This window comes from Schistocerca cancellata, chromosome 4, assembly GCF_023864275.1.
Source record: "Schistocerca cancellata isolate TAMUIC-IGC-003103 chromosome 4, iqSchCanc2.1, whole genome shotgun sequence".
Lineage (NCBI taxonomy): Eukaryota > Metazoa > Arthropoda > Insecta > Orthoptera > Acrididae > Schistocerca > Schistocerca cancellata.
In genome coordinates, this window is record NC_064629.1 from 526,471,102 (window position 1) to 526,493,841 (window position 22,740).

Genomic DNA, 22,740 nt, shown 5'->3' on the forward strand with positions numbered 1-22,740 from the left:
GCCATTCTCTCAATAGCGGCATCTCATTAGTCAAAACAAACGCAGCAACTTCCATAATAAAGTAGTATTTATCAATCCAATTACATTAGTCTTGTAGACTCATCTATATAAAGTCAGGAAAAGCACATCATTTGACGAGTGGAAATTAAGTACTGTAACCCTGCAACTTCAGTTTTGTTTGGAGCAATTTTTCTGCCGCTTACGTGTCGTAAGATTTTACGTGCCGCGCCCTGTGAAACTGTACTGGAAACGGAACTATTATTTAACTATTTATAAAGTGATTGTTAAAATGTCCATAAGTGAATATTTATTATAATAGAAGAACGCCAATTGAAATCGACTTAAAACAGATCGTATTCTGGAGTCTGTAGGTCATCCTTTCGGTAAAGGATCTACGATAAAACTGTCAAAGCAATCGCATATTCTCAAGTCTGTAACCAAACGCTTGTCTCTCAGGACAGTTATTACGGCTTAGAGAGACAAAAAAATAAAATTATTACTTAATTTTATTAGTGCGAAACGAAATAATCTGTGTGATCCGTGACTATGACTGATGATGAATAGCTTTGGCTTGTAATAAGCTAAGGTCTCAAACAGGTCTCTCATAATGCTGTATTTTCTAAAACTGGCAACGTTATGAGACGGTGGCTATGTGGTAATGGAAAGAGTGTGTGAGCGAACTTAAGACAGCAGCCTGTCACTGCCATTTAGCCTACAGTTCTACAAAACAGAAGTTGCACACACAAGATGTGATTTGTTCCTTAAAGAATGTGATCAGGCGGCTATAGATGTTATTGTACTTGATACAAATAAATCAAATATTTTTCCAAACAAAATTATGCCAATACTGTAGGCATTCAACCAAACTTTGATCGGTGTGGCGCGAAATTACTCGTAATTTTCTGATATGGACTCACACCCCACTGTCAACAACTAAATCGAAACGACATTGTACAGGAAGTATATTGTAGGCTGATAACTAACCAAACAGATTCAAAGACGTCAACGACCCTCTTTTATTAAGGTAAATTAAGTTAGCAATAACGCCTGGTTCCTGTTTCAATTTCAGCAAGAAATTGCTTAAAGCTGTCATAAACCACGTGTTACAGTAGAAACAAAACCAAAAACAAAATTAATTTGATGATTTGCAAGTTGAGTGGTCAGTAGGTCGAAAAATATGAATAGAATTCTGAGGAATTTGGTTAATGTTGCCTATGAGATAGGGCCAGAATTCTGTGCGCGATGACTAAAATGTGCTATAAATAAGACGCGTAATTCGTTATCAACGCCTGCTTTCGTCATGATTAAGTCACCAAATTGTGATTTAACAAGACTAGGCATTTAATGTTTTGTACCTTCTAATGTAGTACGTATTCAGTCTCTGTAAGCAGAGACAACAGCGAAGCAGTATGGACTTCTAGTGAATAAACTTGTCAGCAATGTCTCAGAAAAATTTCGGCTTGGTAAACACACAGAATCACGGAAAACAATATTTGATTATTCACGCAAACCATAGAGACTTCAGTGGTATGCAAAGTATTATTGCACTATGGAAGGCCAATAATAGTCATGGTCGTCTACCTGCGGACCGCACATTATACTAACCAGTTTTATGCCATTGCAATTAGTTATTGGCAAATGGCAAACAGGGCATTATGGCTTTTTCTGAATGCCACGTAACATATATTCCAAATGTGTGCCTTATTATTAATCTTAATTACAGCTTATACTATTACACAACATTGTGAAAGATTGCAGGCAACTGCTTGGACTGCTGGAGGGTATTACAACCATGTATATTACTCGTAAAATCCGTATTATGATATAAAGTATCGGTATTACGCGAGTTTAAAAATTCTGGAAATGTAATATTGATGAAGTTCTATGTCTGATACAAACTTATGCCTGTTATAAAAGAGATGTTATTTTCTACGTGAAAATCAGTGCAGTATCTGTCAGGAGCCGTATTTTAAGTTGCCAGTAATTAAGTCACTGTCTCTAATGGCATTTTTACCTCATAAGAAAATCCCATTGACATTTGAAAGTCGTTTCTGCACCTAAAACAGCCGAAATTACATAAAAATAAAGCGATAGGGCATCATTTGCATCTGTTCAGCGCCACAGCTTACTTAAACAAAGATAGTACGTTTCCAGCTCTGTAGACGATACTACTAAGATGTACGTCAGGTTGCTGGAAACGTATGATATAGCGTTTCCAGTTGGAAATATTCCATACTCGTCAGATGCTGACAATCATTTTTTGTTAGAATAAACACAGTTGCAATTGTGTCACTGATTAAGAATTTTAATTCACAAGAAAATTACATATCTGCTAATAAGACCTGTATATCGCTGAATATTGCAATTTGGAAGTCAATTGTTATCAAAGTTTCGTATTGTTTATTTAACTGGTCAATATAGCAAAGAAGTAAGAAATTTTCCACAATTTTACTTTGTTGTTATAAATAACGATGCATAACTTATTACACACTGATATTCACATAGATTTATAGGCCATAAATTTTTGTCGGTCAATAGAGAAATGGTACATTTATACATACTAGTCACATTTATTTCCGGTAGAAACGTGTTAGATGGTACTAGCTTTCCACGTTCGTTGTCTCCATTCTTTGAATATAAGGTAAACATTGGGCTATCAGGTACGTCTGGTCTACGAAATAGTGAGAATGCTCACACAACCTGAGCTAACAATCGTCTGGAAAAGCATCTACCGTCTATTGAAATATCTTCAAAACGCCAGGGATTGTTCCGTGGCCAGCGTCAGTAGGTTTGTTAGGATTAAGAAGGGTTTCGTGTGGTTATGGGAAAGTTAAAAATTTCGTAAATTAATTCAGTGAGCGTTTAATACAACTGTTCTGCAGCATAACTAGGATGAACACTTTATCTGATATATTCTTTTTTTGATAACTATTAGTATGGAATTAACATTGTCTGAAGAAAGCTGTATAGCATACCCATACTTTCAGATGGGTCTTTTTAGTAAATTCAGTAGTTAGGAACTGATGAGTCCAATATCAGCAGAAGGTTACGTTTATAAACAACCACAGAACATTCTTTATTTGTACAAGTGTGCTCCGTTTGTTCAATTTTCTCAATGGTGACGACTTATGATTAAGTAGGAAAATAACATTCATTGTTGTTTGACACAGAAATCCTCAACTGAGTTCAGGGTTAGAGAATTTTCTTTTTATTTGCTACTAATTATACCGTTTTGCTTTCCTTTTATTCATCATCTGTTTTGGAGAGCAACTTCTGTTAACCTCTGCGACTCGTAGGGTACATTCATATGGGTTCAGAGTTTAGTCTATGAGTTTTACTTGTATAGTTTAGTTATCAACCGCACAATTCAGACCGATGACCTCAGCAGTTTAGTCCCTTTGAAATTCACACACACACGCCTACAATTCAAGTAATGAACAATGTTCCAAAAATACATTTTTCGCTGTGTCCGTACTGCAAACGCAAATCCCTATTAAACTTCTCTAGCATAACCATAATAGACAATTTTAATTCCTGCTCTTCTCCTCATATTCTTCTTGTGGCTTGCCAGAACATCATATTTAGATAATCAAAAACATATCTAACGTTGACTAGTCTCACATTCCACAGGTGTACTTTCAATGACACTGCTACATACCAGCATACAGTGATCCAAATTCTTTTAATTCTACAGACTGCTAGAACATTCTAAAGCTATAATCCTACATTTCCCGTATTAGGGGCTGCAGATTTACATTTGAGTTCTGCAAGTCACTGGTGCTCTGTCTCCCATGGTGCCTTGCAGTCCAAGACAACGCTTTGCATTGTGACACCGAACAAATCCCCGATAACTAAATTTATTTGCAAGCCTAAGAGCCAACGCTGCAGTTATTTAATCAGTTGTTATCATGATTTGTGACTAGGCAGTGTCAAGAAGGCCTTCAACAGAAGATTCAGCCATTGATGGACTGACACACCATTTTGGTCTGAGAATCATTATACAAACCACGTAGAAGTACTGGATGTACGAAAGAGATTGCTTACTGATGCCTGTGTGTAATCATCATCAGCCTAGAGGCCATACCAAGTTACAGTCACGGAAGTCGTTCAGGAAATTCAAATAAGAGCTGCTCGATTCACCAGTGCAAGAGCGTCTCAGAGACGCTGAACAACTGAGGGGGTGGACACAAGGAAGTGGTACCCAGCAAGTACGTATTTTGAGTAACTGCATGCTGAATGCTTGGTTAAATCGAAAGTCAGCTAGTAAATGCAATCAGACAAAACACTTAATACTGAAGACGTGCTTTCTTGCAGTACATGTGCAAATACCCGTTATGATCATGTGGTGCATTCGATTATACGAAAGGTAATGTCATCAGACAAATACTTATTATACTGAGGATTAGTATTTTCTTCCGCTGACCCGTTCAGTTTCCAGTAGGATATCTTAAAATAAACAAGAGTTATCTCTATTAACACTCTGAGGACGTACGTTACAAGGTGACTCAAGAATCCTATATACTGCTACCACACTTAGTTACATGTTCCATGAATCGTTTTGCATGATAGATCGTAACGATGTGGAACGAGCCATTTTACATTCAAATCGCAAATTAATTCGTTCATACGGTTACATTCTAAAATTTTCTAAGTTTTTTTAAGAAAAAAGGATATACAGATGTGAGTTAATAATTCCTACCCATCTCCTTTTACACATTACAGCAATGTTCTTCTACGGAATAGAAGGAGTTGTCAAGGAGAAAGTTTCTCAGTTTAATGTTAAATTTTACTTTTCTGTCTGTCAGACATTATACATCACTGGGTAAATAATCAAAAATTTTTGTTGTAGCATTGTGCACCCCTTTTTGTGCGAAAGTACCCTTAATGTGGAATAATGAATGTCATTTTTTTCTTCTGTTATTGTAGTTATGTACCTCATTGTTCCTTTTGTACTGTACTGGATTATTTACAAAAAACTTCATGAGAGAATAAATATACTGTGAAGGAGTAGTCAGAATGCCCAACTTCTTAAACATATGTCTATAAGATGATTATGGGTGAGCACGACATATTATTCTTACAGAACGTTTTTTCGCAATGAAGACTTTCTTTCTTAAGGAGGAGTTACACCAGAACATTATTCCATATGACATCATTGGATGAAAATATGCGAAATATGTCAACTTACTGATTTGTCTCTTGCCGGCCGCGGTGGCCGAGCTGTTCTAGGCGCTTCAGTCCGGAACCGCGCGAGTGCTACGGTCGCAGGTTCGAATCCTACCTCGGGCATGGATGTGTGTGATGTCCTTAGGTTAGTTAGGTTTAAGTAGTTCTAAGTTCTAGGGGACTGATGACCTCAGATGTTAAGTCCCATAGTGCTCAGAGCCATTTGAACCATTTTGATTGGTCTCTCCCCAAGATTTGCAATGATTCTACGTGCAAATGTGGGTGAACTAAGTTGTTTTAGGAGTTCAAAAAAGATGTTTTTCCAAATTTAAATTCTCGTTAATATGGGTATCTAAGAAATTTTAAGTTACATGCTATTTATTATTTCCTCACCATGTGTTACACCTATCGTTGGTGTAGTACCTCTATATCTGCAGAACTGAATATGTTGTGTCGTTTTACAATTCAGGGTGAGGCCATCCGCATAAAACCAGGCAATGATACTTTTCAGAACTTTGTTTCTGTATGTATGCTTGTATTAATTACTATACTTGTGTCATCTGGAAAAAGAACTAATTCTGCTTGGTGTATACTAGACTGGACATCATTTACATATATGAGGAAAAGTAGTGGACCTCAGATTGAACCTTGGCGCACCATATACGTGACTTTTCCCCAACGAGAATTATGTCCATGGACTATATTGCTTGAAATACCAAGTATAACTTTCTGCATTATTTTGGTGAGATATGACATTATCCATTAGTTGGATATACCATCAATCCTGTAAAACGTCAATTTATCTAGGAGAATATTGTATTCACACAGTCAAGTGCCTTAGAGAGGTCGCAGAAGATACCAGCCGGCGCAATTTTATTATTTAATGCTTGTAAAATCTGATGATTGAACGTGTAGATGGCATTCTTTGTAGAGCGGCCCTTCTGAAACCCAGACTGTGATTTGTTAATGATACTATTGTTGCTAAGATGAGTCACTATTCTAGAATACATGATCTTCTCAACAATTTTGGAGAATGATGTCAGCACTGAAACAGGTCGGTAGTTACTGATATCTTAAGGAGGGATTTAACAACGGCATACTTCAGTGTCTCTCGAAAAATGCCTTGAGTTAGTGATGCATTACGTATTTCAGATACGAATGGGCTTGTTATATGGGAATACATTTTTAATACTCTGTTGGAAACACCATCAAAACCAGACGAGTTTTTATTTTTCAGAGAATGTGTATTTTCTCAATTTCAGAAGGAGAAGTTTGTGATACATTTATAAGACTGAATTTTATGAAAATTACATTCCCAACATACTTCTGTGATTTTTCTCTTGGACTGTTTGTCTCTATGCTTTCTACTGTGTTTAAGAAATGATTATTAAATGCATTTGCTAGCAGTGACTCGACATTTATAGCACTTACATTCGGTTCAGTAGTGACGTTTCCTGGTCCTGTGGCTGGTTGTCCTGTCTCTCGTTTCACTATATTCCATATAGCCTTAAGCCCCTTGGCGGAAGTACTGATTTCTGACATTGTGTGGATGTTCTTTGATTTTTTAATAACCTTTCACAGTAATTTTGTGTAGCTTATTGTAATGTGCAACTACTGCAGGATCCCTACTTGTTATTGCCAAAAGATACATTTCCCTTTTCCCTTCACAGGGTACTTTAATCCCTGTAGTGATCCATGGTCTTTTACATCGCTCTTTAGTGTCCTTTCTGATTAGCTTATGAAGAAAGCCGTTTTCGAGTTATGATATGAATTAATTATGGAACAGATTAAATTTTATGTTATCATTTGGTTCATTATAAATTACATCCCATTTTATCTCCTGTAAACTAGAGTGCATTCGTTATTGGGTAAACAGTTGTTTTCTTACTGAGAGATTCATCAAAGAAAACAATATCAATTAGGATCCTGCTGTCTTTAGCCACCCACGTTGGAAAGTTAATTGCTGAGACCAAACTGTAGGATCCAAATAAGATTTCCAGATCATTGTTACTATCAGAATTCTTTAGAGAACCGACACTGATGTTACAACAGTCTATTAACTGCTTTTTGCTGTCTGAAAGATAGTACAGTAAGGAATCCATATTCCTCATAAATAGTTCAAAATTTCCCAGTGCGGATCTATATACTATTACAATTAAAAGTGAACTATTTTCAGAAATAATTCACAAGCACACACTTCCGTGTGTCGATCACTACAAAATATACTTGTCTCATCGGTTTTGAAGTTACATTCTGTCTTAATGTATGTGACAACTCCTCTTTTTCCTATGTTATTTCTGCATGAGTAAGCTGCAGTAGTGTAATCGTCTATACGTATGGTTGTGTGGTGCTCAGACAGGCACGGAATGTCTATCTATTCAGAGCTCTCTAAATTTTCCAAACAGACAGGAAGCTCTTCTACCTTACTACTCAGACCGCTAATATTTTGATGAAGTAATCTAACCTTTTCTGTGCATTATTAAGCACTTTGTGGGATTCTTCTATTATCTTCACTTCTTTCAAAACAGGATGCCTGAATCCGTATTCTAACCTAAAAGAGGAGGCCCTCTGACACCAATAACCACAGGGATGTTGCTATGTTTGATGGTGCCCCCCCCCCCCCATATTATCTGCAAGAAGCTCAGGCAAATTATCTTTCCCTCTCCCGTTCAGGTGTAGGCCATGTCTAGTATATTTCCATCTCCCAATAGTAGCAACTGCCACTGCACTCATATGAAGTTTTGTTTCAGTCAGCAGCAGCCTACTCAACTCAGTGTTCTCGCAGCTCACAGCAACATTTATCCATGGCTGGCCATGGCGCTGCAGTACCTTCACAAAACTTATATTAATGTGTGTAGTTGCTACTCCTATTTCATCCAGGTCACCCCTAATGCTGTAATTAGTGTTCTTAGCCAAGCTGTTCCCTGCTCCATCAACTACAGTAACCTGATCCTCTCTGCCGAAACCTTCGCACAAATTCCCTATGTCCTGCAGCATGTCACCTGCTTAAAGCTAGCACTTGACTTGACAATACTCGTGATCTGGTACCCTGTCCCTAGTTTGTCCTGCAAAATCTGACTTGCACCCCTCCCATGCTGCTACCTAGCAGTAAGATCATTTTCTTCTTATTCTCTTTTGGTACCCACCTACACTGAAATTATTTGCTAGAAGCCTGCAGCACCCTACTGTGTCCTGCAGCTGGATGGGGCTCTTCCCCTCCTGCTTCAGGTAACAAGTCAAATTTATTCGATACTGTTAGCTCAGATGTAGAGGAAGTTGCAGACCTGTTCTCCTTTCGCCCATTGCTTGTTACCTTAACTTAGTTCCCAAACTCTTTTTCCCCCTTCAAACCCATCTAGTTCAAATTTCGCGTGATGTAACTCAGCCTGAAGGACACAAATCTTTTCCTCCTGCTCAGTGATTCTTTCGTCTTTTTTGCAAATCCTATAGTTCTATGGGAGAGCTTCGTTGAGTTTCCCATTCAGTTCCCGACTACAGCCACGCCAGTGAAATTCCAACCCACAGTCTACACATACCACTCGCTCTTTGACTATCCCACGGAAACATCCACACTTATCACACATTGCAAAACAGATTACACGCTTAAAAATAGAGTAAAATCACTTAACACACTTTAAACTACACTAATTTTCGTTCATTGTGAGCAGCAAAAATTAGGCCTACACATTAGCGCTTCAGATGTATGATATAACGTAAAAAGTTAATTATTCCCACTCCCTCAACTCCAGCATTCGTTAAATCACGACATAATGTAACGTCATTCTACGCAAACTGCATGTAAACAACTGACTAGTGTGAAAGATTCTAAATCAAATAAATTATGATTTACGCTACTTTCCTGTAATATGCACTCAATAGTGAATGAACACGCTCCAGTTAAATTCTAAGAAAGAAAAACAGAATAATTAAGTTAATTTGCCAAAACGTGAACAAATATACTATTACAACCCGGCCTTGCGATATTTTTGCGTTTTGTGGATTAATGCGGAAAGGAAAGTAATACCGTCAATAGTAATCTTAATAAACGCACTGACATACGTACGTATTCAGTGAATAATATGTACAAAACTTATTACAATCTAAATAATTTACCTTTACGAGAGTGCAAAAACTCTGTCTCGCCTGGCGCAGGGCTGCCAACATTCGTGTAATAATCAAAACAGCAAAATTGAGGCTTTCGTTAACATGTACAGGCAATCCACTGACAGAAAAAAATCGCAGCACCAGGAGGGAGTTGTGCGACACAAACGAAAGATTGTAGGCGTATTTCTACATCTGAAAGATGATGTCTATTCATGTTTCTCGCCAATCGCATAAGAGTGGCGCTAGTAACGGCACTAGGCGGGTGAAAATCAAGTTTTCTTTAAATACACGCTGTAAGAGATTGGACGTGGTAAATTGATGTTAGTCAAGAATGCCTTTAGGACAACAAAGACGCCATTATCAACATCTCACTGAGTTTCAGGCTACGAGATGCTGGTTGTTCATTCTGCGATATTGCGGAAGGACTTGGCAGGAATGTAGCCACTGTACGTGGTTGTTGGCAGCGGTGGTCACGAGAATGTACGGTCGTAAGGAGCCCGTCCTCTGGACGGCATCGTGACACTACCGAGAGGGAAGACCATCGTGTTCGGCGGTTCTCTGGCGCATTGTACTGCATCTGCAGTAGCAATTTGAGCAGATTCTGGCGCCACACTGACACAACGAACTGTTACAAATCGGTTACTTCAAGGACAGTTCCAAGCCAGACGCACTGCAACTTGCATTCCACTGACCCCAAACCACTTCCATTATCGGCGTCAGTGGTGTCAAGCGAGAGCTCATTGGAGGGCAAGGTGGAGGACTGTTGTGCTTTCTGTCGAATGCTGGATCTGCTTCGGTGCCAGTTGACGTCCTGCAATAAACCTGTCTGTGTACTAGACATTCTAGACCTACGCTATCAGTTATCTTCTGGGGTGAGATTTCGTATGACAGCAGGAGCCCTCTCGTGGTTATTCTCCGCACTCAGACAGCAAATTTGTACGTCAGTCTGGCGATTCGACCTGTTGTGCTGCCATTCACGAACAGTATTCCAGGGGATGTTTTCCAACAGGATATCGCTCGTCCACGTACCACTGTTGTAACCCCATATGATCTACAGAGTGTTAACGTGTGGCCTTGCCCTGCTCGATCACTAGCTCTGTCTCCAATCGAGCAGATATGGGACTTCGTCAAACGACAGCTCCTGCTTCATCCACAAGCAGCATTAACCGCCCCTGTACTGACCGACTAAGTGCAAGAGGCATATAACTCCATCCCACAAACTGACATCCTGGACCAGTACAACACAATGCATGCACGTTTGCATGCTTACATTCAACATTCTGGCGATTACACAAGTTACTAATGTACCAGCACTTCACATTTGCAATGGCTTATCTCGCGCATACATTAAACTGTGATCTTACAATTTTAATCACTGAAATATGTTACGTAGACGAATGTATTCCAGAAATTTCATTACTCTACATTAATTTTTTTTGTGTTGTGATTTTTTTCCGTCACTGTAGAACTTCCCTTACACATACCGCGAATAGCGTAACAGTGAGGTAAGATCATGCTTTTGCATAATATAACCTGCACTACACACACACCGTAAAATCATTGCGGAGTGCGGATATAGATGCAAAACAAATATCATGAAGGTGGGCATCAGCAAATCATACTAAAAGGGGATGCAAAAAACTACATTACATTTATTCTTACAATTTTTCACTGATATTCTTTAATTTCCTGAATAAATAAACGAACTTATTCTATATTCCATTGAAGCAAAAGCCTCAGTCTGTTTGATAGGGAAATAACCTGTCAGAGACTGGGTTATTAAAAAAAGTGAAAAGTTAAGATGGTTTTAATGCGTCTTGTCACCCGTGATGATTTAGTCTAGAAAAAGAATTGTCCGCGTGTTGCATTTCATTCAATTCGCATTGTTGTTTTTGTTCGGGAGTCAAGTTATGCAGGACAAACTTTTCACACTCTTTTCTCTTCTTGAAAACGTTCTGGTTTAATGTCTTGAACACTTAATTCAGAGTTGTTGCTCTACTGCGATTTTTGACGCAGCAACATTGACACACTACAGTCACACACCCACAGCTTACCACTGCCTGCTCACAACTGACTGGCCGAATGCACATCTGTTGTCTACAGTTGTTAGTTGAAGCTGCCATCGTAGCAACTGCGCCGACTTTCCTTATGAGGCAGGATGAGATCAGTCTAGGAACTTTTTGGACGGACGGTGTATGTGAGACCTTTTTTCCTTCAGCAAGATTTTCCAGCGTGAGAAATTATACTGCTGCTGTTTATCTAGGAAAAATAGCCTTGTTTGTTACTGTTTCTTTTGTGGTCTTCAGACCGGAGACAGCTCTGATGCAGCTCCCTGTGCTAGTCTATCCTCTGCAAGTATTTCTATATCTGCTTAACTATTGTAGCCTACGTCCAACCGAACCTGTTTATTGGTTCGATAAGGGAAAGAAAGAAAGAAGATAAAGGATTAACGTTCCGTCGACGATAATGTCATTAGATACAGAGCACAGGCTCGGACTGGGGATAGAAATCGACAGAATCATTTGAAATGAACTGTACTGGCATTCGTCTTCAGTGATTTAAGGAGTCACGAAAAGCCTAAATATTGATGGCCGGAGGGGAATCTGAGCCATCGTACCCCCGAATACGAGTCCATTGCGTTGCCTCTGCAACACCACTGTCGGTTGGTTCTAAGAGATGCAGGAACTAGATGTAGTTTAGCCTTAAATGTACGGAAGACAGCCATAGGAATGTAGAACAATGCACTTGCAGTAGAACCATACTGCAAAAATACTTTATGAAATGTGGCGCTATTTTTTTCCCCACAGTAATACAACTTAAGTCTTGACCACAATTCTTTTTTAACTTTTGCTAATACTTACGCGTTTCGCTGTTAAGACATTTACAAAGGATCGAAAAAACACGTGACGTACATAAGAAACAAAGCATGACATTGCGTAAGATATAACAAGCATGCATCGAGAACAAGCAAGCAGAATACAATGTGAACATAACATATTGATACATGGTATCTCCTTGAAGCTCCTTCCATAAAGCATTAGTGTAAACTGGTTGGAGTGCACTCATGACGTCACAGGGAAAGTAGTTCTGCCAGACGTCGCTACCGTACAAGGCTGTACTAAGACCCAACGAATACGTATTCTTGCTTTACAAAAAAAAAAAAAAAATAAAATAAAAAAAAAATTAAATTTTATTAATCCTAGGACACTAACGCATGACGTACATTCAGAAGGTATTACTTGAGGCTAACACTTATTATAAGTTTTTTGTGAGCAATTTACATAATAGAAGGCGCTAACGTAAGATGATGACCTGTCCTTGCCATGAGTGCGCAACATTTTAACAGTTCAAAAGTAAAAGAATACATTTTACAGTAGTTTACGTTAAGTTCACACATACAACATATTGTTGTATAAATAGTTTGTGCAAATTATACACACAACAGAGATAAAAAATGCAGAACATGAAACTGGAAGACATGCAATATTCATAAGGCCGAAGCTACTCAGGTTAAGCATAATTGGCAGGGAGTAAGGGCATTTTTATGATGTTAAGTTGCACATGGGTATGTTACAAAACATACGAACCATTCAGTGCTTTTCATCTAACATGATTTCATTACGAAATAACAAACCGAGCGAGGTGGCGCAGTGGTTAGCACACTGGACTCGCATTCGGGAGAACGACGGTTCAATCCCGCGTTCGGCCATCCTGATTTAGGTTTTCCATGATTTCCTTAGATCACACCAGGCAAATGCTGGGATGGTTCCTTTGAAAGGGCACGGCCGACTTCCTTTCCCATCCTTCCCTAATCCGAGCTTGTGCTCCGTCTCTAATGACTTCGTTGTCGACGGGACGTTAAACACTAATATCCTCCTCCTCCACGAAATAATAAGTGCAAAAACAGTCAAAAGACGAAAGCGCAAATACACTCTCCTATCATAGTTGTTTATCTTACGATTTGGAAAAACAGCTGTCAGAAGACGTTTGGGTACAACTTACATAAAATGATAAAACAACACCTGAAGCACTTCAGTACAACAAACACAGCCATAATTTAAAGGTGAAGCAAATCACGTACAAAATATTAGAGTTCCAAATATTATATAAAAACTTCGGTGTGTGCTGTATTGCACTACGACAAAGTAAACGGATCATAAAATCTACAAAGCAACCTAAAGCATGTCAAAGCAAATTAATAAGGAATTGTTGTCAAGACCAAAGTTTCTTATAGTGCACTTGCAGTAACTGCACAAATCGTTCCACAATGATCCAGAAATTATAGCCTGGATAAGTATTGGTCACTATGTGATATTCGCTATACTGAGCATCTGCCGAAGTTGAAATGTTTATTAAATTACAAGCACGTGCATTAAGCTGCTAGAATATCTCATTGTTCTGAGAGTTCGTTACACCCTTGTCCATAATTCCCACACTTTTTCCATCTGAAGATGAGAATGATCCTGAAAGCGTTGGATGGTGGAGTGGGGTACGTTCCAGTTATTTCACTAGAGCTGCTGCTGGGGACACGACATATATTAAATGCGATTTGCTTAGCTTTTGAACTAAAAACCACTATAAAGATGCACAGTTTACTAATATTAACTGATGTGCAAAACTGTGCTGGATGTACCCTCATATGGCGAGAGGCGTGGACACGTAATACACCCACGAATGCTGTCAAACATGGTCGTTTTGAGGTTCAGCTGTTATGATATGGGAGGCATAATGTTGAATGGTCGTACTGACCTCCAACTCTTTGAACACGGCACACCGAGAGGTCATCGTTATTGTCACGCTGTACTCCTTAAACATTTTCATTTTTATGGATGCCATTGCACGACCGCATCAAATAGAGCAGGTGGATCAGCTTTTGGAACGAGAGGATATTCGGCGAATGGACTGGGGTGCCCGTTACCCCGATTTAAATCCCATCGAGCACATGCGTTGGGGAGATGTATTGCAACACGTCCGTCAATCATCCAGCAGTTGTCAACCGCTCTGGTGGAGGTATGGAACGCCCTACCACAAGAATTCCATACCAACCTTGTTGTCAGCGCGGTAGCACGTTACAGAGTACGCATTGCCGTCCACAGTGATTCCCTACCCTATTAAAAAGGATGTGCCACCTTTTGGAATGTCCAGGGGACGACTGTGAATCGCGGTGGCTATAGTTTAATCATTGTCTTTGCATAAAAGTGTCATTTATGTTCGTCTTATTGCCTATTACCTTCTGTTAACTTCTGCACTATAATGTAGTAGTTCTTTCTATGTACACAGTGCATCCCAGTTCCTTTAGGACTCCTTCTGTCAAATTACAAACTACAATGCCACCTGGTGGCAAGTTGTGGAGTTACGATCCAGAAGTTTAAAAATAGCTGTGTAGAGTCAAAGCTGCAGCAGCCATCCTGGCCGCGAATGTAACAGTATGTCACTGACACTTGTCGGAAAATGGCAGTGGTGAGGCTACATCAAGTTCTTTGAGTCCTCTAGCGTTTTTGGGCGAGAATTCGTCGAATTCGGCGCGAATACCGAGAGACAGGTTCCTGGTTGCTCCTCCACGACGGCACCCCAGCCCACAAAGCGAAGACTGTGCACGAGTTTGTGGGCCAGAAAATGCGTCACAGTCCCGGGTCACCCACCGTATTCGCCGGATTTGATCCCAGCCAACTTCTAGTTGTTCCCCAAACTGAAGTTGGCAATGAAGGGACACCGTTATGATGCATTTAAGGAGATGCAAGAAAGTTGTACTGCAGTACTAAATGTAGCTCCAATAAAGGACTACAGTGACCCTTTCAGAACACTTTTAAGGGCGGTAGGACGTCAAACAGGCCGACTTGGAGCAGGAGAGGCACCACAGGACATTTCAATTTCCACTATCTATACTTTTACAAATAAATTCATAAAACTTTGTCAGCATGACCAGGAAGGATTCAGAATTCACACTCATAACAGTGGAAGTTCGAAAACATAACGAAGTAATTTTTTTACATGTGAAATTTCATCATTTTTTTCACTTACTAATGGCAACATTTGTTGCTATAGGTACACTTTTCTTCATAAGTAAGAGAGATGGTTCGATGAATTTTGCACAGCATACAAACCATATTTAAAGGTGTATGAAACTCTAGAATTTTCCAAATGTATTAAAAACTGTGGTAAAAATTGAGGTAATTAACTACAAAATTTGTGTTTTTTCTAAACATGAAGTTTAAAATACAACAGATCATTCGTTTTTTCATAAATTAAATAAATTCTAGAGTTTCATACACCTTTAAGTATGGTATGTATGCTGTGCAAAATTCATCGAAGAATCTCTCTAACTTATGAAGAAAAGTGTACCTATAGCAACAAATGCAGCCATTGGTAAGTGAAAAAATGATGAAATTACACACGTAAAAGAATTATTTTGTTATGTTTTCGAACTTCCACTGCAATGAGTGTGAATACTGAATCTTTCCTGGTGATGCTGACAAAGTTTTATGAATTTATTTGTAAAAGTATAGACACTGGAAATTAAAATGTCCTGTGATGCCTCTTTTGCTCCAAGTCGGCCCGTTTGACGTCCTACCCCCCTTAAAAATATTTCAGTTGTGTTTTGATTCAGGGCAAGACTATTTTGAATTAATACAGTGATTTTGTGATCATAATCCATGGCTTATTTTTCATAGCAACACTCATAAAGGAACTTGGACGCAATGTATATGTTTCATCGAGCTTTGTTACTTGCCAGTGACACATCACGGGCTAGTTGCTTTCGTCCTTAAATTTTCCGCACTAGTTTATGTAATTATGATTGGAAAACACACGACACTGGTGTAATATTGCACAATTGATTATTATACCAATGTCGTGTGTGTGTTTTTTTCACTCATAATATATAAAGTATTGTACTAAAAACAGACGGAACTGTCAATCAATACAATATATGTAACGGTAATGAATAGGTAGATTTCGCTGGATGGTAAATCTAAAGTAACTCTGAGAGTAAACTGTTGTCCGCAGATGTTGGAAGTATGCTACGGAACGTTTTCCTAGTTAGAACTGGCCGCTGCGTCAGAATGTGGGTCAGCGAGGTAGCTCATCTCAAAGTAAGATGAGGTCGTGACGCACGAGTCGCTGTTCCCGCTTCTCACTTGGCGCTTGGCCTGATCGCCGGGATTAATTACACACGAATGCCGCTGCTGTTTTACGCCGCTTGTAGTACAGCCACTTATCAAGGTCCGTCCACATCCATCGTAGGCTATTCACGTCTTCTGTGGAGATATTAACTGCTTCAAGAGCGGGTTTCTATATGTGAACGTGATACAGTGTAGTTATGTATGTATGTAAAATGGAAGGGACGCGTGATATACAGCAGTGCAATACTTCCCCGTATCGTATACTGCGAACTAAACTGCAGTTAAAGTGCTGCAGCACATTATGGACGAATACTTCGTTTCGCTAAAGCACACACTTAGGCCTAATTATTAATGATGATAGACGTCAATGCTTTAATAACTGTGTTCAGTCCAATTTTTCAACTCATGGTAACTTCTCTATCATTAATCCTACACATTGCTGCGAGTATTATTTTACACTTGCACGTAAGTATGACCTGGTTTGGTGTAATATGCCAGCAGCAGAGTTTGAGAAATTGACAATTATCGGTATCAAAGGAGTTACATTATTTCGGTGACGTAATGTTAGAACTGTATTAAAGTTTTAGCAGAGGCTGCGAGATAATTTCCACTTGTGAAAGAATAAGTTGATGAGGCTTCCGACTAGCATTGTGACTAACTCAGTCTTAAGCTCCACTGCATTACCCTTAAGATATTCAACACGCTCTGACAGGTTGTTGAATACACGTGTACCCATGTATCTGGCTCCTTTTTGTACTATTACTAAGCCTTTGAAGATATTCTACAGCTCAGAAAACCACGTTGAGAGTACTTTCCATTGTACCACGTATTTCAGTTTTCTTCCCGTTCCATTCACGTATGGAGCGCGGGAAGGATGAGTACTTAAATGCCTCCGTGTGCGCTGTAATTTATCTGATACTGTCCTCACAATCCCTACGAGAGTGATATGTAGGCGGTTTTAGTATCTTCCTAGAGTCATCATTTAAAGCTGGTTCTTGAAACTTTGTAAGTTGATATTCTTGGGCTAGACATAAATTATCTTCAAAAGCCTACAAGCTTAAGTCGTTTATTACCTCCGCATCGCTCTCCCACGGGCCCAATGGACCTATGACCATTTTTTCTTCCCTTCTTTGTGTACCTTCACTATCCCTGTTAGTATTATTTATGATAGTATTGGTCCCACACGCTTGAGTAATATTCAAGTATGAATTTCACTAGTGTTTTTTGTCGGCAATATCCTTTGTAGACTGCACTCTCCCAGCATCCTACCAGTGAATCGAAGTCTGCCACCTTATTCAGTTGTTACAGTCAAGTATTTATATTGGTAGACAGTTTCCAGTTATGCCTCACTGACATTGTTGTTTATTCATCCAAATATTACATTAATTTTTTGTACTATTTTTTAGAGTAGTGGGGTATTGATAACGGAATAGGTCATTAAAATATATTAATTCCGAAAGTGTTGTGATTAAGGGCTCAGCACGATGTTCTTGAACTAACACCAAAACTAATTCGTATAAGAAGCTTCTTCTGTGTTCTGAAAATATTATCCAGGTTAGTTGATTTTCCCCGAAATAACATTCCATAATCATTATTAAAAGGAAAAATTAAACATAAACTAGTTTCTTCATTTTTAAATGACTTATAGCAGTAAACACTATTCTATAGTGAAGATTAAGAATTTGATGCCACAGCGTGTTCAGTAAGTAACTACACAGTCCATAACTTTCCGTATTAAAGTCATGGTAGTTAAGACAGCTGTTGGAAGCGATCCCTTTGTACTTGAAGACACAGTTGCCCGTGTTTCTGCATGTTCTTGAAGACGCTGTGCAGAACATCGGGAGTGATGTTCCGAATGTGACGTGTCAGTGCAGCTTGGAGTTCTTGTATGGTGTGTGGATTGCTTTTATAGGCCTTTCTCTTCGACGTACCCCATAGAAAGTAATTCGATGGAGCCAAGTGAACGCGGAGGCCGAGTCCTCGAGAGATGATGCGGTCACCGAAGATGTCCTTTAAAAAGTTCATTCCCTTGTGGGCGGTATGTGGAGTTGCCCCATCCCAGGCATTCTCAATTTCGTCCTCATTCAGTTTGCCTAGGAAGGGCTCCAGAATGTAGCTGTAGTCCTGTTCTGCATTTATGGTACCAGGAAAGAAGATCGTCCCAATCATGCGTTTGCTAGTCACGGACCACCAAACACCAACCTTTTGATCATGCAGTGGGGTCACCCTAAATTCATGCGAATTCTCCGTAGTCCATACACAACTATTCTGGCTATTCACGTAACCGGAGAGGTGAAACCATACCTCATCCGTCAAAAACGTTGTGTCAAGAATCCCCTCACCATTGTCCTGCAGGAAGGAGAGAAACAAGTTCACACGCGCCGGGCGATCGGTGTCTCTCAGTTCAAGCACGACCGACATTTTGTACGGATACGTGGACAGTGACTTCCTGAGAACCTTGTGAGCGGAACCCACGAACACTTGGGCCTACTGAGCAGTCGTCTAACCGATTTCTTTGGACTTTGCAGCATCACGTCTTGCACCTCCGCCACCTTCTCTTCGGATGTGGATGTGGATGGCCTGCCAGATCGTGGAGCATAATGAACGCTTTCGGTCTTTCGAAACTTGGTGAAGAGGTTCCGTACAACATAGCGGTTAGGCATCTTCACTCCTGGGAACTTTGCTGCAGATGCAGCTTCTACTGCTGAGGTAAACCGGTCTCCATTGTGGAACACATGCTCCACAAGAAACACCCTTTGTGCAATCGTCAGCACAATGACCTGGGTCACAATGATGTCGCACAAGACGATGGTCTTCAATCAAACCGGGCCTGCGAACAACTACAAATACCTGGTGTTATAGCCGGCCGAAGTGGCCGTGCGGTTAAAGGCGCTGCAGTCTGGAACCGCAAGACCGTTACGGTCGCAGGTTCGAATCCTGCCTCGGGCATGGATGTTTGTGATGTCCTTAGGTTAGTTGGGTTTAACTAGTTCTAAGTTCTAGGGGACTAATGACCTCAGCAGTTGAGTCCCATAGTGCTCAGAACCATTTGAACCATTTTTTTCTGGTGTAATATAGTTCAAATATGTTAAACAATGGAAAATGTTGGATTAATAATTGACAATCATATCAATCATTACTTAGCATACCACAACATGGCACTGAATAGTTAGTTTCTGAACACCCGGTATTTTCCCTGTCAGTGAAGAAGATTTAAGAAACATTATAGAACAGAAGCTTGGACTGTAAATATCACTACACAGGAATGAAATAATTTGACGATAATTTTTACGAAATTTTGTAAAGTAACCCATTAATGCCAGGGACTGATGGACAATAAAATAATATATCGCTTTCGTTGTAAAGTTGTATCCAATCACGCTAGCAAGGACTTAGGCACTCAGTAAGACATGCTAAACCTTATTTGAAGGACCGTAAGAGTTTACACAAGAAAGGCGAGAGAAGAGATACATAAACCAGGGATCTTGTCATAGTAATGTATACGTTACTAGCTAAAAGTGTTTTCAGTCGCATGGGACGAACGCTAAATTTAAATCACACGAAAGGTCAACTCGCTATGGTTAAGAACGCGGCACTTATTATACATAGACGACGTTCCATGTGTAGACGAGCATTGTCCTGTTGAGAAATGCCACTACGATACTGTCGTATGAGACATGACGACTCAAGATGTCCGTGGTGTAACACTACATCAGAATTCCCTCAGTCAGACCCAGCCGTGAGCTGAAGTCGTACACGATGGTTTCTCCGTGGCTCGTACCCATGGCAACTCGCTATGGTTAAGAACGCGGCACTTATTATACATAAACGACGTTCCATGTGTAGACGAGCATTGTCCTGTTGAGAAATGCCTCTACGATACTGTCGTATGAGACATGACGACTCAAGATGTCCGTGGTGTAACACTACATCAGAATTCCCTCAGTCAGACCCAGCCGTGAGCTGAAGTCGTACACGATGGTTTCTCACACCACTACACCAGGACAAATACCTCTGTGTCTCTCCAGAGCACTGGAAGAATGCGACCCCTCCTCAGGTAGCTGCCATAATCGTCGGTCATTCGGGATAGGGCAGAATCACAATGCATTGTTGATCCCAATGCCACGCCATTCATCAGGATTCCGGGTCACAGTATCACTCCCAAACACATCCGATTGCGTTGTGATATAAATGGCAGCCTACACAAGGTATGACAATTCCCTAGTCCGGCAGCTGCTTGTCTCCGACCAATCGTGCGGGATGACACAGAATGTGGAAAAAAAATGGAAATTTGTGGTAAGGTCTTATGGGACCAAACTGCTGAGGTCATCGGTCCCTAAGCTTACTCACTACTTAATCGAACTTAAACTAACTTACGCTAAGGACAACACACACCCATGCCCGAGGGAGGACTCGAACCTCCGACGGGGAGAGCCCCACGGACAGTGACAACACGCCTTAGACCGCAAGGCTACCCCGCTCGATACAGAATGTGGCAGGAAGTACATTATGTGTTCTCGGATGACAGGCGCAGGTGTGAAGGGGTTTGGTGACTGGTGCGCAGTATAGCAATCCTGCAGTTTGATACTTAGACTTGATCGACTGGAACCTTCACAACGAGTTAGCTTTCCCTCACGTTCCCGTGCAGTCCCACACGTGGCACTATACGACCAGCCAACGAAATGAAGACTCATACTAAGACCCTTTTCCAACTCCGTCAGATGCTGATAACGCCGTCTCGAACAAGAACGCAGCATCTCCGTGTCCTTCAGTTATCACTCAAAATCGGACGCTGCTCACGTCCATTACAGGGGGTGGTCACAAACATTCTGAAAAACTTGTAAAGGTATTGCAGGATAGGTTGTGCTAAGAAATAATTGTTCACAAATAAATTAGATACATTGGACCGTTACCGAGTTAATTAGCATTGAAACAGGCCGTTGCGCCAAACTCAAGCGGCCCACCAGCGACGGTGTCACCAAACGTGTTATTCGTTTGGTTTTCATAAAACGCTACAAGAAAACGATAGATAAATTTTATGCGAGACGACAGTGGGGATCGAACGCGAGTCAAAGGCTCAGTGGTCTCGTGCGCAATCATATGCGCTATGAGAACGACTGACAGTAACTGTATCTGACGGGCCACTTGAATTTGTGCACACTATGGCCTGATTGGCTAACTTCAATGCTAGTTAACTCAGGCCGGCCGGAGTGACCGAGCGGTTCTAGGCGGTTCAGTCCGGAACCATGCGACCGCTACGGTCACAGGTTCGAATCCTGCCTCGGGCATGGATGTGTGTGATGTCCTTAGGTTAGTTAGGTTTAAGTAGTTCTACGTTCTAGGGGACTGATGCACTCAGATGTTAAGTCCCATAGTGCTCAGAGCCATTTTTGAGTTAACCCGGACATGGCTCAGCGTATCGAATTTTTTTCTTAGCTATTATTTCTCAGCATAACCTACCCTGCAACACCTTTAAAATCTTTTCAGTCTGTTTCTGACCACCCTGTTTTCCGTACCAGATCAAGTAACAACACTAAATACGAACGACACTAATGCAATCTGGTGGCCGTTTGGCTGTCACACAGAACTGCAACTCCAGTTATTTACATACCCGTCGGTGTACACCGTGTACGAAGTTACATTGACATCCTATCGTGTATTCTGGGTACATCAGTTTTTTTCAGGCAGTGTTTTTTTATCGCTCCACACATTTCTCCTTTCTGTGCAACAGTAAGACTATGTTAAGATTGAACTTACAATGAAATCCAGACCATTAGCTGCTTACAGGCGTTGATAAATATCAACGGCGACAGTTTAAACTGTGTGTCTCGACCGGGACTCGAACCCGGGATCTCCTGCTTACATGGCAGACGCTCTGTCCGACTGAGCCATCGAGGACACAGAGGATATTGCGACTGCAGGGACTTATCTCTGGCACGCTCCCCGTGAGACCCATATTTCCAACTTACTGTCCACACACTACATTTGTAGTGCCCCTGCCCACTATACTCATTACTCGCGGCAGTCAGTTTACCGATTCCCCTAAGAGTTTGAGCAATGTGAGTGCATCCGCATTGAAGAAGACCATTGGCTGGCAAGCCTTATCTATATGAAGATGGTATCTGTTCTTTCGGACATGTTCAAAAGAACAGATACCATCTTCATATTCATATAAGTTAAGTTTGGCGGAGGCTCTTTTTGGTTCCTACTGTTGTGTTTATGAATGCAGCCATTATTTGTAACCTGTGCCTATTTCTTGCCAACATTCTTCATAAGAGAGTAAATTAATTGCGAGGCTGTTGTTGGTATGCTTCATTTTTTTAAACAGTGTCGTAATCGAACTTCGAAA

At 40.4% G+C, this 22,740-nt stretch overlaps 1 non-coding gene across 1 annotated transcript; it reads right to left on the minus strand.

Moving 5' to 3' along the window:
- Positions 1–22,215: 22,215 nt before the first annotated feature.
- Trnat-ugu (transfer RNA threonine (anticodon UGU)) lies at positions 22,216–22,290 on the minus strand. The gene has a single exon. It is a non-coding gene; the product is annotated as a tRNA-Thr (tRNA).
- Between the last annotated feature and the right edge of the window lie 450 nt (positions 22,291–22,740).